The following is a 19,392-nucleotide window of genomic DNA, read 5'->3' as shown; positions in this document are numbered from 1 at the left end:
CCAGATTTGCACTAAGTGCAGCAGCAGGTGGAAAAATTGACTTTTTACCCATCGGCTGCAAAGGAGGCTTCTCACACCGTATCGTTCCAAACCCGCCTCATTAATTATGCATTCCTGGAAAACACACTGTTTCGATGGTTCGTGGGCTCTCATTTTCCTGCCACACCATAACCTCGCCGCTTCATCATGCCGGGTGCCGTATTTAAAGTGCAGCCATGTGCACGCCAGTGTTCCCAGCCCAGGACTGCCATATGGAAGACAAATTGCAAAAAGACTGCAGCACCCAGGTTCAGTAATGCATCTCTCGAGTGCCTTTGCGATGCAGTGGAGGCCTCGATGTCTTCACCCCCGCTCTGGCCGCAGGATGGGCAGCAACCTCATCAATCTGGCTTGGGAGATGGTGGCCGCGGTGGTCAGCGCTAATGCCCTGCAAAAGAGGACAGTCACCCTGTGCCACAAGAGGATGAATGATCTCCTTTGTTCCACCAGGGTAAATCAATCTTCTCATCACTCTCAACTCACACACTCACAAACCCATCACACACCCACAGAGCCCTCAGCCACTGCCAGTTCAAGGGACATCACCATTCACTCTCTCACACACACCTTCATTGTCCTCATCCTGTCTATGGGACCACTCACCACCCACATCTGCCAGGCATACTTAACATTTGGCCTGGTAAGCGTCCTGCTTACAGCCTCTCCATCTCTATCCATGCAGGACAAGGTGGCACACAATAAGATGGAGAGGTCGCAGACTGGTGGAGGAATCCCTGAAATCAAGGTCCTCACGGACTTTGAAAATAGAACCATCCAGCTGGCCAGCGAGGTTATCTGGACTGTTCTTGTGCTGATGGTGACGTCAGTGGTACTCTACCAAGTGAGGATCCAGCAGTGCATCATCCATCAGGCAACCATGCTGTGAGTGATTTGTCCTGTTTCACAGGCCACTGCCATGCACTAATTATCTCCCCTTGCTTTCACAGGCACATCTGTGAAATAGCCAAGAGAGTCCATGACCCAGAGCCTCCAATCAAGCCCTAAAGAAACATCTAAAGAGGAATCTGCTGAAACCCTCCTTGAAGTCCTGTCAAAGTGCTCATCTACACCGTCCACCAGCGCAGAGACACACACCTCGGTGGGACCTAGCTCTAGAGTAGCTTCAGGGTCACATCACACTGTCTGATCCACAGTAGGCGGCAGCAGAGACTTCCCAGGTTTCCAGCACTCAGGGGACTGCTGGTGGCCAGAAATCTGCTAAGCCCAAGTCAGATGACAAGACTCTGGACTCAGTCACGTCTCAGTTGCTGGAGCTGAAAGGCAAGCTCGGGAGCATCAGGAAGGGATGTCTGCTGCACTCCTCAGACTGCAAGGCAGAATGCTCATGCCAACGCATTGAGGTCAACGCTGGTAGGATAGCAGCAGCCATGGAGACCTTTGGTCCAGGACGTCACTCCTGCACTGCTGTGTGGGCTCCAGGTGACTCCAGGAGAATCCAACCCATCCGAATCCCCCCATTCCTGTAACCCCAGCAGCTGCAGCTCCACAGCTCAAAGAGGGTGCCACTACCACACAGCAGGACCCAAAAGCAGGCCTGGGCCCTCCAGGTCTTGGCCCTCCAGAGGACGCCTGTCAAGGTCAACAGAAACAATCAGCAGGCTGCCTCCACCACTGCTGTGGATGTCCGGGGTGCACCAAGACATAGCAGCAGGGTTAGGCAGGTTAAGAAGATGTATTTGCATAGAACATAAGAACATAAGAACTAGGAGCAGGAGTAGGTAATTCAGCCCCTCAAGCCTGCCCCGCCATTCATTATGATCATGGCTGATCTCATTTCAGCCTCAACTCCAATTTCCCGCCTTCTCCCCATAACCTTTCAACCCATTACTAATTTCAAACCTGTCAATCTCCTCCTTAAATTTATTCAGCATCCCAGCATCCACTGCACTCTGAAGTAGTGAATTCCACAGATTCACGACCATTTGAGAAAAGTAATTCCTCTTAATCTCTGATTTAAATCTACCATCCCTTAGCCTAAAACTATGGCCTCTTGTTCTACAATACCCCACAAGAGGAATCATCCACTCCACGTTACTTTGTCTATCCCCTTTCGCATCTTATATACTTCAATTACATTTCCTCTCATCCTTCTAAACTCTAGTGAGTATAGGCCTAAACTGCTCAACCTCTCCTCATAAGACAAGCCCCGCATCTCTGGAATCAATCTAGTGAACCTCCAACAGAGGGCAGTAGTGAGAAGTGACTGAGAAGCATTCTGAGAAGTAAGCACAGTGACCGCAACTCGGAAGGGGATTGAGGAGAAGGACCCTTGCGCTCAGCAGGTGGAAGAGCATCCAACAGAGGGTGGTAGTGAGAAGGGACTGAGAAACATTCTGGGAGAAATCAACATGGTCACCACAACTCAGAAGGGGATCAAGGAGGACCCACTGTCAAAGAACAGAATAGCCTCAAACAGTACATTGCTGTAGTGTTTCCATCCCTCTCTCCTCCTCAAAACAATACTTAACTGGCAGGGGAGAGACCTTCATCACGTTTCTGCCAAGGAAAGAGCAATGACTATAACCAGTCGAACTCATTACCATGGGGTACCTAACACCATCCGAGTCATGGTGAAGGGCAGCGAGCAAGGAACAGGAATGGATAGGACCTTCTTCACCGAGAGGATCCTATTCAAGCTGTGTGGTTTTGAGGCTGCGGAGATCTACTGCCTACAGGATTTCCCCAGCACTGGATTTTTTGATGTGACTTTCAAGCAAGTGGCAGCTTGTGTCAAACTCCTGAGGGTATTTGAGGAAAAGAAAGACCTGCCAGAAATGAAGTTCCTGACGGTGGAGCCACTCTTTGCTCTGCCGTTGCAACAAGAACGGGTTCCGACGGTGCACCTTTACAACACCTTCGTCCCTGTCGCTGACGTGCTCACCTTCCTTACCAGGTACTTCGATAAGGTTGGGAGCTGCACCGCGGTTAGAGATGATTTGGGGATCTGGACATGTAAACGCCAGGTTAAGATCACGCTCAAGACCGACAGTAAGGGAGCCGTCTTCCACCCCCCTTCCAGATTCGCTATCGGGGGAAGCCGTGGCTACCTTGTCTACGCTGGGCAACCCAAACTTTGTCGCTCATGTGGCAAGTCTGGTCATGTGGCGGCCAACTGCAGCGCCGTCCTCTGCAAGAACTGCAAACAGGAAGGGCGCCAGACCAAAGACTGTAGACAGGCTAAGTGCTGCAACCTGTATGGCGAGGCAAGTCACCTCTACAAGACCTGCCCCAAACGTTGCCGTACTTATGCACAGGCAGCCAAAGTCAACGAGGGGGAAGCAGAAGAAATGCCTCGTGTCACTCCAACTACCAAGGCCCCCAGGGAGAACAACGGGACAAAGGAGGACACAGAGAGAGAAAAGGTGGAGAAGAAGATTGGGGCAACAGACGGCCAACCAACAGCATGGCCCCCTGAACCTCCCACTCCTCAGGAGAGCGAATCAACGGAGGAGGAGGAGGCAGCAGTGGGAAAGCAGCAGGGGGAGTGGCAGCTGGTGAAGAGAGCCAAAAGGAAGAAGGGGCTAAGAAGAAACCAAGCCACTTCCCAGACGAAGAGGCAAGAGGCGTCTCCTCTCCGACACGGATAACAAGAGCAGCAGCTATTCGGACGAAGAAGGGCCAGGGCGGTGCCAACAGAAGAAGCGGCAAAACGCAAGGGAGTTAGAGGGTGAGACACCCGAGCTCCAGAACATTGGAGACAATGAAGAGACCAGTGCACCCCAACTTTGCCCACAACCCGAAGAGGCCAGTGTACCACAGCCCCAGGAATCTGGGAACAGTGAGGCGCTCAGTGCACCCCAGCTCCGGGAAGCCGAGAGCAGCAATGCCCCAGAGGGAGAGAGGATTGGAGAAGCTTCTCCAACAGAGGACATTTCAAACCCTGCTCTCTGCACGGACCCCCAGATGCCACCTGAGCAGAACACTGCCAATGGGGAGGTTCAGGACGCTCTCCTCAGCCCATCCAAAGTGAAGCAATTTGAGCACACCACGGGCATGAAGGAGCAGACCAAAGGTCTGGAACTCTCAGAGACAACAGGTTTGGTAAGCGACTAACTGCTTTAAAATGGGTGTAAAGATTGTATCCATAAATGTGCGTAGCATTAAATCTACTACGCGATGTGTTGCGACCTTGGACTACTTTGCCAAGGTCAAAGCTGACCTGTTGTTTCTGCAGGAGTGTGCGATACCGCACCTCAGCTCCTACAGGCAATGGTCACGATGGTGGTCCCATGGGCCATCAATCTGGTCGGGAGGAAACGACTCTCGTTCCTCCAGCCTGGGTATTCTGCTGCGGGGAGGCAACTTCACCGTCTCCCAGGTTAAGACGGTGGTGGGCAGGTGCCTCCTTGTAGCAGACGTAATGTACAAGAATGTTCCACTCCGGTTAATTAACGTCTATGCCCCATCACAAGGGGCTGAGCGGCTGGAGGTTTTTCAGCAGCTCCCACTGCTGCTGGCAACCTCCAGGCTGGTCATTCTGGGCGGTGACTTCAACTGCATCATCGATGCGGCTGGACGATCCGGCAGGGCCGAAAGCAGATTGGACGCTACGTCCAGATCCCTGATGGAAACAGTAAAGGATGCCAAGCTGCATGACATCTTCAGCAACCCTGCAGACGGAGCGCAGCGTAGATACACCTGGTCGCGGCCTGACGGGTCCGTCTGTTCCAGGGTAGATTTCCTGTTTGTGTCCCGTGCATGCACAGTCAGATCCACCGACGTCAAGCCAGTGTTCTTCTCTGACCACTGCCTCCTACTGGCTGACTGTCACTTAGAGGAAGACCAGAGGGTTGGCAGGGGGGCATGGAAGCTAAACGTGAAACTGCTGACCCCAGAGAACATTGAGGAGCTCAAGAGGGATTACAAAGGTTGGAGAACCATGAAACCCCACTTTGAGTCACTGACACACTGGTGGGAAGCGATCCAGGGAAACATCAAGAGGTTTTTCATCCTCAAAGGCACCCAGAAAGCTAGAAAGCAACAGAGGGAAATGTCCCGACTCCAGAAAAACATGCAGAATCTGCTCTGGCTGCATTCGATGTGGGTCGATGTCAAGGAGGAACTCCAAGAGGTGAAGAGCCAGCAAGCCTCACTCTTTGCCTCGGAGGCCTCCAAGATCATCTTCCATTCCAGAGTCCGCTCCATGGAGCAGGACGAGACATGCTCACGTTTCTTCTTCCAAAAGGTACACAGAGAGAGCTCTGTGATCAGCAGCCTGAAGGAAGAAGATGGCTCAGTAAAGTCATCACAGTCCGACGTTTTGAGGATCAGCAAATCCTTTTATGCCGGATTGTATGACGTGAAGCCCACAGACAGCACGGCCTCCCAGTCCTTCCTGTCCTCTATCACAGAGGTCTTAGACGACAGTACACAGGAGAGTCTGGACAAAGCGCTAACTCCTGACGAACTGACTGAGGCCCTTGAGTCCTTCGAGAAGAGTAAAACTCCCGGAAGCGACGGCTTGCCGGTGGAGTTGTATTCGGCTCTGTGGGACTGGATCGGCCCGGACCTGCTAGAAGTGTACGAGAGTATGCTCCTGGCCGGCAGTATGTCAGAATCCATGAGGAAAGGTATCATAACCCTCATCTACAAGCACAAGGGGGAAAGGGAGGAAATTAGAAATTGGCGACCCATTTCACTGTTGAATGTGGACTATAAGATTCTGTCCAAGGTCATCGCCAATCGGGTCAAATCCGCTCTGGAATTGGTGATTCACCCTGACCAGACCTGCACTGTGCCGGGCAGGAAGATCTCTGACAGCCTCGCGCTGCTCAGGGATACGATTGCCTATGTACAGGACAGGGGTGTGGATACCTGCCTCATCAGCCTGGATCAGGAGATGGCCTTTGACAGAATATCGCACACCTACATGGTGGATGTGCTCTCCAAAATGGGGTTTGGGGAGGGAATTCGCAATTGGATCCAATTGCTCTACACTAACATCAGTAGTGCAGTCTCTATCAATGGGTGGGAATCAGATAGCTTTCCTATTAAATCTGGAGTCAGGCAGGGCTGCCCTCTCTCGCCTGTTCTTTTCGTGTGTTGTATAGAACCCTTTGCTGAGTCCTTCAGGAAGGAACCGGGCATAAGAGGAGTGACGATCCCAGGCAGTGGAGGCACTCAAGTCAAAGTCTCCCTGTATATGGACGATGTCGCCGTCTTCTGCTCGGATCCGCTGTTGGTGCACAGACTGATCCACATCTGCGACCAGTTCGAACTGGCCTCGGGAGCCAAGGTAAATCGTGGGAAAAGCGAGGCCATGTTCTTTGAGAACTGGTCTGACCGATCCTTTGTCCCCTTCACTGTCAGGGCTGATGGCCTGAAGGTGCTGGGGATATGGTTCGGAGGGACCAGGGCACGCATTAGAAACTGGAAGGAGCGAGTGTTTATGGTGAAAAGGAAACTGGGCATGTGGGAGCGACACTCTCTCTCCATTGCGGGTAAGAACCTGGTCATCAGGTGTGAGGCACTCTCGCTGTTGCTGTACGTGGTGCAGATCTGGCCTATTCCACACTCCTGTGTGGTGGCGATCACCCAAGCCATCTTCCGCTTTATCTGGAGGTCGAAAATGGATCGTGTCCGCAGGGACACGATGTACAAGCCTCTAGATAAAAGGGGAAAAAAAGAGGGCCCAACATCGCCCTCATCCTGATGGCCACCTTTGTGTGCGGCTGCATCAAGCGGTGCGTAGACCCTCAGTATGCAAACACCAAAGGTCACTACATGCTGAGGTTCTACCTGTCCCCAGTATTACGAAGGATGGGTCTGGCCACGCTGCCACGGAACGCTCCAAGTAGTTGGACTGTGCCGTACCACCTGTTCCTCATGGGAAAATTTATGCAGAGAAATACCTTTGACCACAAGTCCATCAGGCAGTGGTCGGCACATAACGTCTTAAAGGTCCTGAGGGAAAAGGAGAGGGTGGATCCTGTGGGATGGTTCCCTGAGCAGACTGACAAAGTCATTTGGCAGAATGCCTCATCGCCAGAACTTTCCAACAAGCACCAAGACGTAGCTTGGCTGGTGGTGAGAAAGGCCCTCCCTGTAAGATCCTTCCTACATGCCAGGAGTCTCACCCCCTCTGCACGTTGCCCTTGAGGTGGCTGTGGTGGGGAAGAGACCGTTGTTCACCTCCTTGTAGATTGTGTCTTTGCGAAGAATGTCTGGAGAGAGATGCAGTGGTTTCTGTCGAGGTTCATCCTGAGCAGTTCTGTGACACAGGACTCTGCTCTACGGGCTGTTCCCAGGGACACACACCGAGACAAACATCAACTGCAGCTGGAGGATCATCAACCCGGTGAAAAACGCTCTTTGGTCTGCCCGAAACTTGTTGCTTTTCCAGCGCAGAGTTGTCCCCGACCGAGTGTTGCAGACTGGCACATTCCAAGGTCCAGGACTACGTGCTGAGAGACACACTAAAGCTTGGGGCAGCTGCCACAAAGGCGCAACGGGGAAGGGTCGCTGCCTAAGACCTTTCTGCCACAGTGCACCGAGGGAATGGGAACTGTAAAGAGCCCCTCAGGCTGTACAGCTTAAAATGAGTGTCTGCCAATGATTGTAATATTCATTGTTTGTACTGATACACCTTGTGATTCACGTTGTAAAAGTTGAACCTGATTGTATTTTTGTAATGGTGATTTTGAAATGGTTCGAAATGTTTTTGAAGATTTATGAATAAAGTATATTTTTGCAAAAAAAAAACCCCAAAAAATAAGAGAGAGCGAGAGAGAGGGAGAGGCAGTACCTTCAGGAGTCCACCTGGCCTGCGAGGGACAATCTTCTGAAAGTGGATTTTTAAAAAAGCAGCTGATTGGCGAGTAAATTCTGGTGAGTTTTGTTTTCGATCTATTAAAGTAATTCATCACTTAATACTGAGGTAGGAACTAAAAAAAGTATAGAGACGTACAGTACAAGTATAATTAGTCAAGAAGCAAGGTTCCGAGCTAACATAAATTAGGCCCCGAGCTAGCGTATTTTTTAAGGGAGTAACTAGTTTAATCGAGAGGGATGTCATGGCAGGAGAGCTCAGGCCCATGATATACTTCTCCTGCAGGATGTGGGAAATGAGGGATGCTTCCAGCGTCCCTGGTGACCATGTGTGCGGAAGGAGTGTCCAAATGCAGCTTCTAGCTAAGCAGATTTCCGAGATGGAGCTGCGGGTGAACTCATTGTGGAGCATCTGCAATGGTGAGCAAGTTATAGATAGCACTTTTAGTGAGGTGGTCACACTGCAGGTAAAGATTACATAGGCAGAAAGGGAATGGGTGACCATCAGGAACAGTAAAAGACTCAGGAAGGTAATGCAGGAGTCCCCTGTGGTCATCCCCCTCTCTAACAGATATACCCCTTTGGATACTGTTGCGGGGATGGCCTCTCAGGGGAAAGCAGCAATAGCCAAGTTCACAGCAAAGTGGGTGGCTCTGCTGCTCAGAGGGGTGGGAGAAAATCAAATGGCAGGGCAACAGTGATAGGGGATTCAATAGTTATGGGCACTGACAGATGCTTCTGTGGCCGCAAACGCGAATCAAGGATGCCAGGGTCCAGGATGTCATGGAGCGGCTGCAGAACATTCTGGGGAGAGAAGGTAAACAGCAAGTGGTCGTGGTACACATTCGTACCAACAACATAGGTAAACTAAGGGATGAGGACCTGCAAGCTCAGTACAGGAAGTTCAAAGATAAATTAAAATGCAGGACCTCAAATGTAGTAATCTCAGGATTACTCCCAGTTCCATGTGCTAGCGAGAGCAGGAATATGAGGATAGACCAAATGAACATGTGGCTGGAGAGATGGTGTAGCCGGGAGAGAGTCAGATTCTTGAGGCACTGGGACCAGTTCTGGGGAAGGGGGGACCTGTACAAATTGGACGGGCTGCACCCAGGCAGAGCTGGGACCAGTGTCCTTGCGGAGGCTTTTACTAGTTCTGTTGGGGAATGGGCTCCCAGGAGTAGGATCAGATAAGTCAGATTCAGATTATAAAAATGGAGGTAGAACATTAGCTAGGGACATTGTGATAGATATGGAGTTACAGGAGAAGCAAAGTTTACAAAGTGTCCAGCCAGGGAAATTCACGGGTTAAACTGTTTATACTTCAATGCAAGGAATATTAAAAACAAGGTAGATGAGTTAAGGGCACAGGTAGACACATGGCAGCAGGATGTCATTGCTATAACTGAGACCTGGCTAAAGGAGGGACAAAACTGGCAGCATCATATCCCTGCTAGTAGAGTCTTCAGACATGATAGAGTAGGAGATAAAAAAGGAGGGGGGTAGCACTAATGGTTAAAGAATCAATTCCAGTTGTGAGAAGGGATGATATATTAAATGGGTCAACAAACGAGGCTTTATAGATTGAGCTTAGAAATAAAAAAGGGGCAGTCACACTACTGGGAGTATACTACAGACCCCCAAAGAGTGAAAGGGAGATAGAAGAACAAATATATAGGCAAATTTCTGCTTGTGAGAACAAGGGGGCAATAATAGTAGGAGACTTCAACTATCCTAATATCAACTGGGATTCAAACAATATAAGGGGCACTGAGGGAGAAGAATTTATGCAGTGTGTCCAGGAAAATGTTTTCAACCAATTAGTGACAAGCCCAACGACAGGAGATGCAATTCTAGACCTAGTCTTGGGGAACGAAGGGCAAGTGGGTGAAGTGACAGTTGGTGACCATATCGAGGACAGTGATCACAATTCAGTTAGATTTAGCATTACCATGGAAAGGAACAGAGATAAGGCCAGAATAAAAGTCTTGAAGTGGGCAAAGGCAAATTTTGCAGAAATGAGAAGGAACTTGGCTGAGGTAGATTGCACAGCACTGCTGGAGGATAAAACAATGGAAAACCTGTGGTAAGCACTAAAAAGCGAGATCCTAATTGTACAAAGTAGACATGTGCCCTACAAAAATAAGAGTGATACTACCAAATCTAGTCCCCTCTGGTTGTCTATAGGAATACAGGGGAAGATCAAACAGAAAAAGAAAGCATAGAATAGACATAAAGAACTAAACACTGCAGATAGCCTAGATGAATATAGGAAGTGCGGGAATGAAGTAAAGCAGGAAATAAGGAAATCAAAGAGAGGGCATGAAAAAAGATTAGCAAGTAAATTTAAAGATAACCCAAAGATGTTTTATCAATACATTAATGCTAAATGGTTAGTTAAGGAAAAAGTGGGACCTATCAAAGATGAAGATGGAAACTTGTGTGTAGATGCAGAGGCTATGGGAAGGGCTTTGAAAGAATACTTTGTCTCTGTGTTTACAAAGGAAAGGCAGGATATAGATATAGTAGTCCAGGAGGAACACTGCTAGATATTGGATGGCATAGTCATAAAGAGAGAGGGGTTGAAATCCTTGAAAGCTGATAAGTCACCAGGGCCAGATGGATTGTTTCCGAGGCTGTTGAGGGAAGTCAGGGAGGAGATAGCAGATGCTCTGAGGATGATTTTCCAATCTTCACTAGATACAGGGGAGGTACTGGAGGACTGGAGAAATGCAAATGTAGTTCCATTGTTTAAAAAGAGATCAAAGGAAATGCCAAACAATTATAGGCCAGTTAGTCTTAGATCGGTGGTAAGCAAATTAGCAGAATCAATCCTGAGAGATAGGATTAACTGTCATATGGGAAGGCATGGACTAGTCAGGGATGGTCAGCATGGATTTGTTAAAGGAAGGTCTTGCCTCACAAAATTGATTGAATTATTTGAGGAAGTGACAAGAAGGGTTGATGAAGGTAGTGCAGTGGATGTTGTGTACATGGATTTTAGCAAGGCATTTGACAAGATCCCACATGGCAGATTGGGCAGGAAAGTAAAAGCCCATGGGATTCAGGATAATGTGGCAAACTGGATAAAAGGTTGGCTTTGTAACTGGAAACAAAGCGTAATCGTCAATGGATGCCCTTGCGAATGGAAAGTTAGCTCAAGTGGTCTTCCACAGGGCTCGATGTTGTGACCCTTGCTGTTTGTGTTATATATTAATGATTTGGACGTGAACGTGGGGAGCATGATTGGGAAATTTGCAGATGACACAAAGACTGGCTGAGTAGTGGATAGTGTAGAGGATAGCCATAATTTCCATAATGATATAAATGGGTTGGTGGAGTGGGCGGTAAAGTGGCAGATGGATTTTAACATAGAGAAGTGTGAGATCATACATTTAGAGAGGTCAAACAGTTACAGGGATTACACAATAAATGGGAATATACTAAGAGGGGTAGATGAAGTGAGAGATCTTGGTGTACAAATACACAGGTCCCTGAAGGCAGCAGTTCAAGTAGACAAGGTTGTAAAGAAGGCATATGGAATGCTCTCCTTCACTGGCAGAGGTATAGAATATAAAAGTAAGGATATAATGTTGGAATTGTATAAAACATTGGTGAGGCCACAGCTGGAGTATTGTGTGCAGTTCTGGTCGCTACATTACAGGAAAGATGTAATGGCTCTGAAGAGATTGCAGGGAAGGTTTATAGAATGTTGCCAGGGTTAGAAAAGTGTGGCTATGAGGAGAGATAGGTTAGGTTGGGGTTATTTTCCTTAGAACAAAGAAGGCTGAGAAGTGATTTGATTGAGACGTACAAAATTATGAGGGGAATAGATAGAGTGGACAGGATAAAATTGTTTCCCTTGATGGAGAATTCTAGAACCAGGGGACATAGATTCAAGATAAGTGGCAGAAGGTGTAGGGAGGATATGAGGAAGAACTTTTTTACGCAGAGGGTAGTGGGTGTCTGGAATTTACTGCCCTCGTTAATGGCAGAGGCAGAAACTCTAAACTCTTTTAATAAGTACCTGGATCTGCACCTTGAGTGCTGTAAGCTGCGGCGCTATGGGCTGGGTGCAGGAAGGTGGGATTAGAAAGGGCACATGGGTGTCCTTAGGCTGGCATGGACAAGGTGGGAAGAATGGCCTCCTTCTGTGCTGTACCTTTTCTGTGGCTCTATCGTTCTAACCTCTTCTGAACTGCCTCCAGTGCAACAACATCCTTCCTCAAGTAAGGGGACCAAAACTGTGCACAGTACTCCAGGTGCGGTCTTACCAATGCTTTGTACAGTTGCAACAACACTTCCCTATTTTTATACAGAGCCAAATTTGTGACACAGCTATACTGGGGTGGGGGGTGGGTGGGGGAGGCGGGGGGGGGAAGGAAAAGCTATAGTGATAGGGGATTCATTAGTTAGGGGAACAGGCAGGTGGTTCTATGGCTGTAGACATGACTCCAGGATGGTTTGTTGCCTCCCTGCTGCCAGGGTCAAGGATGTCATGGAGTGGCTGCAGGACAATCTTCTGGGGAGGGTGATCAGCCAGGGGTTGTGGCTCATGTTGGTACCAATGACTTAGCTAGGAAAGGGGATGAGGTCCTGAAAGCAGACTTTTGGGAACTAGAAAGGAGATGGAAAAGCAGGACCTCTAAAGCAGTAATCTCAGGATTACTTCCAGTCCCACTTGCCAGTAAGTATAGAAATAGGCGAATTAAGCAAATAAACACATGGCTGCAAAGCTGGTGCAGGAGGGAGACCATCAGATTTCTGGGGCATTGGGACTGATTCTGGGGAAGGTGGAACCTGTAAAAGCTGGACTGCCTACACCTGAACAGGATTGGGATGGGAATCTGAAGGCAAAGTCAGAGCAGTGAATGGGAGATGGAGAGTTAGTGAATGACTCTGAAGCAGAAGCAGCATAGGCTAAGAAGTGTACAGCACAGCGTTAAATGGTATATATGTAAATGCAAGGAGCATAGCAAATAAAGCTGATGAGCTGAGGGCACAGGTAGATACATGGCAGCATGATATCATCACTATAATGGAAATGTGGCTTAAGGAGGGGCAAAAATGGCATCTCAACATCCCTCAATGTAGAGTTTTCAGACCGTATAGGGAGGGGGATAAAAATGGTGAGGGTGTTGCATTATTAGTGAAAGAATCAATTACAGTTGTGAGGATGGATGATATACTAAATGAAGCATCAAATGAGGCCATATCAGTTGAGCTCAGAAATAAAAAAGGAGCAGCCACACTGCTAGGAGTGTACAATAGACCCCCAAGTAGTGGAAGGGAGTTAGAAGAGCAAATATGTAGTTAGATTTCTGAGTACAAAAATAGGGCAGTAATTGTTGGGGATTCAACTACCCTCATATCAAAATTGGGATACGAACAGTATGAAGGGCACAGTGGATGCAAAGTTCTTGAACTGCATTCGAGAAAACTTTTTTAGCTGGCACATAACAAGCCCAACAAGAGGGGATGCAAATCTAGATTTAGTCTTAGGAAATGAAGCTGGGAAAGTGGATGAAATTGCAATGGGGGACCATTTTGGAAATAGTGACCATAATACAGTTAGATTTAGCATCACCATGGAAAAGGACAAAGATAGAACAGGAGTGACAGTTCTAAATTAGGGGAAAACAAATTTCACAAAGCTGAGAGGTGAGCTGGCGAGAGTGGACTGGATACAGCTATTAGAAGGGAAAACAGTGTCAAATCAGTGGGAGGCAGTCAAAAGTGAGATTCTACGGGCACAGTGTTGACATGTCCCCACAAAAAAAGGGTGTGCCAAATTTAGAGCCCCTTGGTTATCCAGAAGCATACAGGCCAAGATAAGGCAGAAAAAGAAAGCTAATGACAATCACAAAATACTTAATACTGTAGAAAGCCGAGAGGACTATAGAAAGTACAGGGGTGAAGTAAAAATGGAAATTAGGAAAGCAAAGGAAGAATATGAAAAAATATTGGCAGGCAGAATATGAAAAAATATTGGCAGGTAAAATCAAAGAAAACCCAGAAATGTTTTCCTAGTACATTAAGAGCAAGAAAATAACCAAGGAAAGGCTAGGGCCTATCAGAGATGTACATGGTAACTTATGGGTTGATGTAGAAGGTGTGAGCGTGGTACTCAATGAGTACTTTGTCTCTGTTTTCTAAGGAGAGGGATGGTGCAGACATTCTAGTTAATGAGGAGGAGTGTGAAATATTAGATATAATAGCATAGTGAGATGGGAAGAACTGGAGCAACTGACATCCTTGAAGGTGGATAAGTCACCAAGGCCAGATGGATTGCAGCCCAGGCTGTTAAAGGAGGCCAGGGAGGAAATAGCAGATGCTCTGAGGATCTTTTTCTAATCCTCACTACATACAAGCAAGGTACCAAAGGATTGGAGGACTGCAAATGTTGTACCATTATTTAAAAAGGGTACGAGGGATAGGCCAGAAAATTATAGACTGGTCAGTCTGACTTTAGTGGTGGGCAAATTATTAGAATCAACTCTGAGAGACAGGATAAACTGTCGCTTAGAAAGGAACAGTTTAATCAGGGATAGTCAGCATGGTTTTGTTAGGAGAAACTTATTTCTTATTAATTTAATTGAATCTTTTGAGAAACTAACAAGGAGGATTGGTGAGAGTAGTGCAGCGGATGTTGTCTACATGGATTTTAGTAGGGCATTTGACAAGATCCCACATGGCAGACCGGTCAGAAGAATAAAAGCCCATGGGATACAGGGAAATGTAGTGAGTTGAATTCAAAATTGGCACAGCGACAGGAAACACAGGGTAATAGTCGATGGATGTTTTTGCAAATGGAAAACGGTATCCAGTCGTGTTCCACAGGGCTCAGTGTTGGTGCCCTTGCTCGTTTTTGTCTATATTAATGATTTGGACATAAATGTGGGAGACATGATTGGGAAATTTTCAGATGACACAAAAATTGGTTATATAGTTTATAGTGAAGAGGATAGCTGTTGTCTCCAGAATTATATCAATGTCTTGGTTGAGGGGCAAAAAAGTGGCTAATAGAATTCAATCTGGAGAAGTGTGAGGTAATGCATTTGGGGAGGCCAAACAAAGGACGGGGATACTCAATAAACAGCAAGATATTGAGAGGGGTTGAGGAAGTGAGAGATCTTGGAGTACATGTTCACAGATCCCTGAAGGTGGCAGAACAGGTGGATAAGGTGGTAAAGAAAGCATATCGAATGCTTTCCTTTATTGGACGAGGTATTGAATGTAAAAACAGGGATGTAATGATGGAACTGTATAAAACGCTGGTTAGGCCACAGCTGAAATTTTGTGCACAGTTCTGGTCACCACATTACAGGAAGGAAATAATTGCTCTGGAGAGAGTACAGAGAAGATTTACAAGAGTGTTGCCATGGCTTGAAAATTGTAGCTATGAAGAAAGATTGGATAGGCTGGGGTTGTTTTCCTTAGAGCAGAGGAAGCTGATGGGTGATCTAATTGAGGTATACAAAATTATGAGGTGCATAGACAGGGCAGACAGAAAAGACTTGTTTCCCCTAGCTGAAGGGTCAGTTATGAGGGGGTATAGATTTAAGGTGATTGGTAGAAGGATTAGAGGGAACATGAGAAAACATTTTTTCACCCAGAGGGTGGTGCACGTCAGGAATTCACTGCCTAAATCACTGCTTGAGGCTGAAACGTTCAACTCATTTAAAAGGTACTTGGATCTGCATCTGAAGTGCTGTAACCTGCAAGGCCATAGATCATGTGCTGGAAAGTAGGATTAAAATGAGCAGCCAGTTTCTTTTTCATCTTTTTCTGGCCAGCGCAGACATTATGGACTGAATGGCCTCTTTCTATGCTGTAACCTTTCTACATGAAACTTTTCTGCTCGAGATAAAGGCAGGTGTCTCCAGCCAGGGCCTCTTCCCTGTGCTTTGTGCAGTCTTCAGACAAAAGTGATGGTCTGGACTCACACTCCCTGGATACATTACTGATGCCTGCACATCAATGGTGCTTGTCATTGCTGCCAGAATGTCAGGGGCAGGTGTCACTGAGTCCTCTCATTCTCTCTGTGTGCTCTCAGCATCTTTAAGGTGGGGCTGGCCATCATCTCTTCAGATAAATGCAAAATACTGTGGATGCTGGAAATCTGAAACAAAAACAAAAATCAAAAACAGTTCTGAAGAAGAGTCACTTGGACTCAAAACGATAAATCTTTCTCTCCACAGATGCTGTGAGACCTGCTGAGTACTTCCAGCAATTTTTGTTTTTGCCCCATCTCTTCAGCATCTGTGACCAATGACAATGTGCCCCTGAAGGGCTCAGGTGCTGAAGGCAGACAAAGGATCAGTTGCTGCTAAAGTTTCATGGCTGCATCTTTATGAATGACGCTGAGCACAGAGCGAGCTGCCCTCAGACGGACAGGAGTTTGAGATTCTCAGAGGCTATGTGAAGATATATGGATTGTCCCCACTGCATGTTGTCATCATCCTTCTGCAGTTGAGTGACTCTTAGGGCCTCCACTGCGTCTTCATGACAGGAGCATTCTCACAGAGGGTATGTGCGCTGCCATAGGCCAGACTGGAATTAAGCGTTCACAGATGCAATGTGAGGATCTGTGGTGTCGCCTCAATGCATGTCATCATCATCCTCCACACATCTAGCAGCTATGAGGGCCTCCTAAGCGTGCTTGCCTTATCTGGCCAGTGCGGGTGCCTCATCCCCATTATCGCCGCCTTCATGGATCTCCTCACCTTTATCCCGTTAGCGTCCTCCTCATCTGAGGAGATCTCCAGTTCCTCCATCTCCTCCTTAGCCAGCTCCTCTCCCCATTGCAACGCCAGGTTGTAAAGGGCGCAGCAGACAACGACGATGTGTGACACCCTCTCTGGACTATATTGTAGGGCCCCATCAGACCGGTCCAGGCACCAAAACCTCATTTAGCCAGAGAGTGGTGAATCTATGGAATTCATTGCCACAGAAGGCTGTGGGGAGGCCAGGTCATTGAATGTATTTAAGACCGAGATAGATAGGTTCTTGATAGGTAAGGGGATCAAAGGTTACGGGGAGAAGGGGGGAGAATGGGGTTGAGAAACTTATCAGCCATGATTGAATGGCGGAGCAGACTCGATGGGCTGAATGGCCTAATTTCTCCTCCTATGTCTTATGGTCTTATGGTCTTATTTTCAGCATCCCAATGGTTTGCTCCACCAAGCTGCGAGCTGCAGCATGAGCCTCATTATACCGTCGCTCTGCTGTAATCCGAGGTCACCGAGGGGGCATCATTAGCCACGTCCTCAGTGGGTAGAACTTGTCGCTGAGCAGCTATCCCTGCAATCTCTATGGACTGTGGAAGATATCAGGGATTTGTGACCAACTGAAAGTGTTGAAGTCATGGACACTCCCTGGAAACCATGTGCAGACTTGCATGATGTGTTTGTGGTGGTCACAAACCTGCTGCACATTCAGCGAGTGGAATCCTTTATGGTTGACATGGTTGACTGTGTGTTGTGAGGGAGATCTGAGTGCCACATGAGTGCAGTCAAAGGCACCCTGCACCTGCGGGAAACCCGAGATCTGGGCAAATCCAATTTCTCTTGCATCCTGGCTGTCCTGGTCCCAGGCAAAATGCACAAACTTGTGTGTCCTCGCGAAGGTGGCATTGGTGACCTCATAGATGCATTTGTGGGTGGAGGCTTGTGATATTACACAGGGATCAGCAGTGGAGCTCTGAAACGAGCCATTGGCATAAAAATTGAGCATTGCTGTCACTTTCACGGCCACTGGCAGCAGGTGCCCTCCATATCCCAATGGCACCAAATCTTTCAGTAGCTGGCAGATGTAACCATCCAGTTCCCGGTTCTCGGTCATCTGCAGGAATGAAAGGCGGCATCTAAAGACCCGTGTCTATTTAGGCACTGACCAGCGACAGCTCACTGTGGCTCTTCAGCAGCATGTGTGGGAGCCCCAACCGCCCCTTCTTCCTGAGGGTGCTGCTCCTCCCTCTGTACAGCCAGGTGCCTCCAACACTCTCTTCTCCATCGTCTTCGCTCTCTGTATGCCATGAGGCATACTGCTAGGTTACCAGGTTCCATGCTCCTGATGTACTCCTCCAGCAGGACGAAAGGGAGAGACATATGAGTTAGCTTGGGTGTTCAGGAACCTCTTTTGGTTAAGTCTGAAGGCCCCTTAAAACGTCTCGGAGAGTGTTGGTCATCACTTGGATGACCAGAGTTTGGTGCACAGCATGGCTGCCCGAAACTCCACTCTCCTCCGTCCCACTCCACCCGACCGATTGGCAGCAGCTTTGCCCATTGAACTGCATGCTGTGCTCTTAGCTCAGACACAGGCATTCTCCTAACCTGCACTGCAAGGCTGCACTGTTAGCTTGAACCATGGGGAAGACTGGTCCAAATCTGGATGCTGACATTGCAAGCGGCTGTGAGCGTCTCCACCAGTGACTGCTGCACGGCCAGCTTTAGCACGGAGATTGAACAACATGCCCAACTGTTCTCAGTCCACTAACATGCTCAATAGTTTGCAGTTTGTGCCCAAGGAGAGCAAAGCTCTGGAGCACCTGATGGCACTTTCATGCCTCTGCATTGCTTGAGTGGAGCAGATAAGCTGGAGGCCCGACTCTGTGCATGTCAATGTGGCTGCGTCTGAACTGTCTTGACTGCAGAGGGATGGTCACTTCATACAAGATTTCCCTAATGTGTGACTGCTTCCCTCCCCCCTCCACTCCCTCATGTGCTTGGGCACCACTTTCAACCGCTGGGTAGCCTTTAACCCCCATCCTGCCACATTAGCCTCAACTGCAGGGCAGCCCTTGTGTCCCCCCCACCAAGTCACCTCAACCACAGGGCAGCCTTTGCCGCTCCCCCCCACCCCCTAGCCAAGTTGCCTCAACTGCAGGACAGCCTTGCGCTTTGCTCCGCCAAGTCCCCTCAACCTTGAAGTCCAATAGGCGACACTACGAGCACTGTGCAATGTTACTATAAACACACGTCCCAGTTCCCCTCTAAGTGCAGCCTGCCAAGTGCACGCCTTATATATGCTGTTGGGAAATGCATCAATGTGCAACATGATGATATGGTGTACGATCCAGCGGGAGTTGGGTGGGGTGGGGACGAGGGATGATCCTGGCAGGCTGGCCTTATAATTGTATGCAGGGGTGTTACAATGAGGTTCCTGACATCCGATGGAGGGAAACATGGCCCATCAATGGGCTGAGCAGACAATCGCAAACTGGTGTCAAAACCGATTTTTGGCCTTCTCACCATATTGTCCGTTCACACCACTGAACATGCCTGACACCAGCGGGCATGGAAAATTCGTCTCATTATCTATAAGGTATGATTCCGTGAGTATGACTATGTCAGGCTGTTGCTTGACTAGTCTATGAGACAACTGTCCCAATTTTCGGGCATGCGTCCAAATGTTAGTCAGGGGGACTTTGCCGTTGTCAGTTCCAGTGTCCAAGTTGATGCCGAGTGGTCTGTCCGGTTTAATTCTTTTTTGACTTCACAGCTGTTGGATACAACTGAATGGCTTGCTAGACCACAGAGTTCAGTCAGGAGTCAACCACGTTGC

This window comes from Carcharodon carcharias, chromosome 4 (genome assembly GCF_017639515.1).
Source record: "Carcharodon carcharias isolate sCarCar2 chromosome 4, sCarCar2.pri, whole genome shotgun sequence".
NCBI lineage: Eukaryota > Metazoa > Chordata > Chondrichthyes > Lamniformes > Lamnidae > Carcharodon > Carcharodon carcharias.
Note: the sequence above shows the minus strand (reverse complement) of the source record.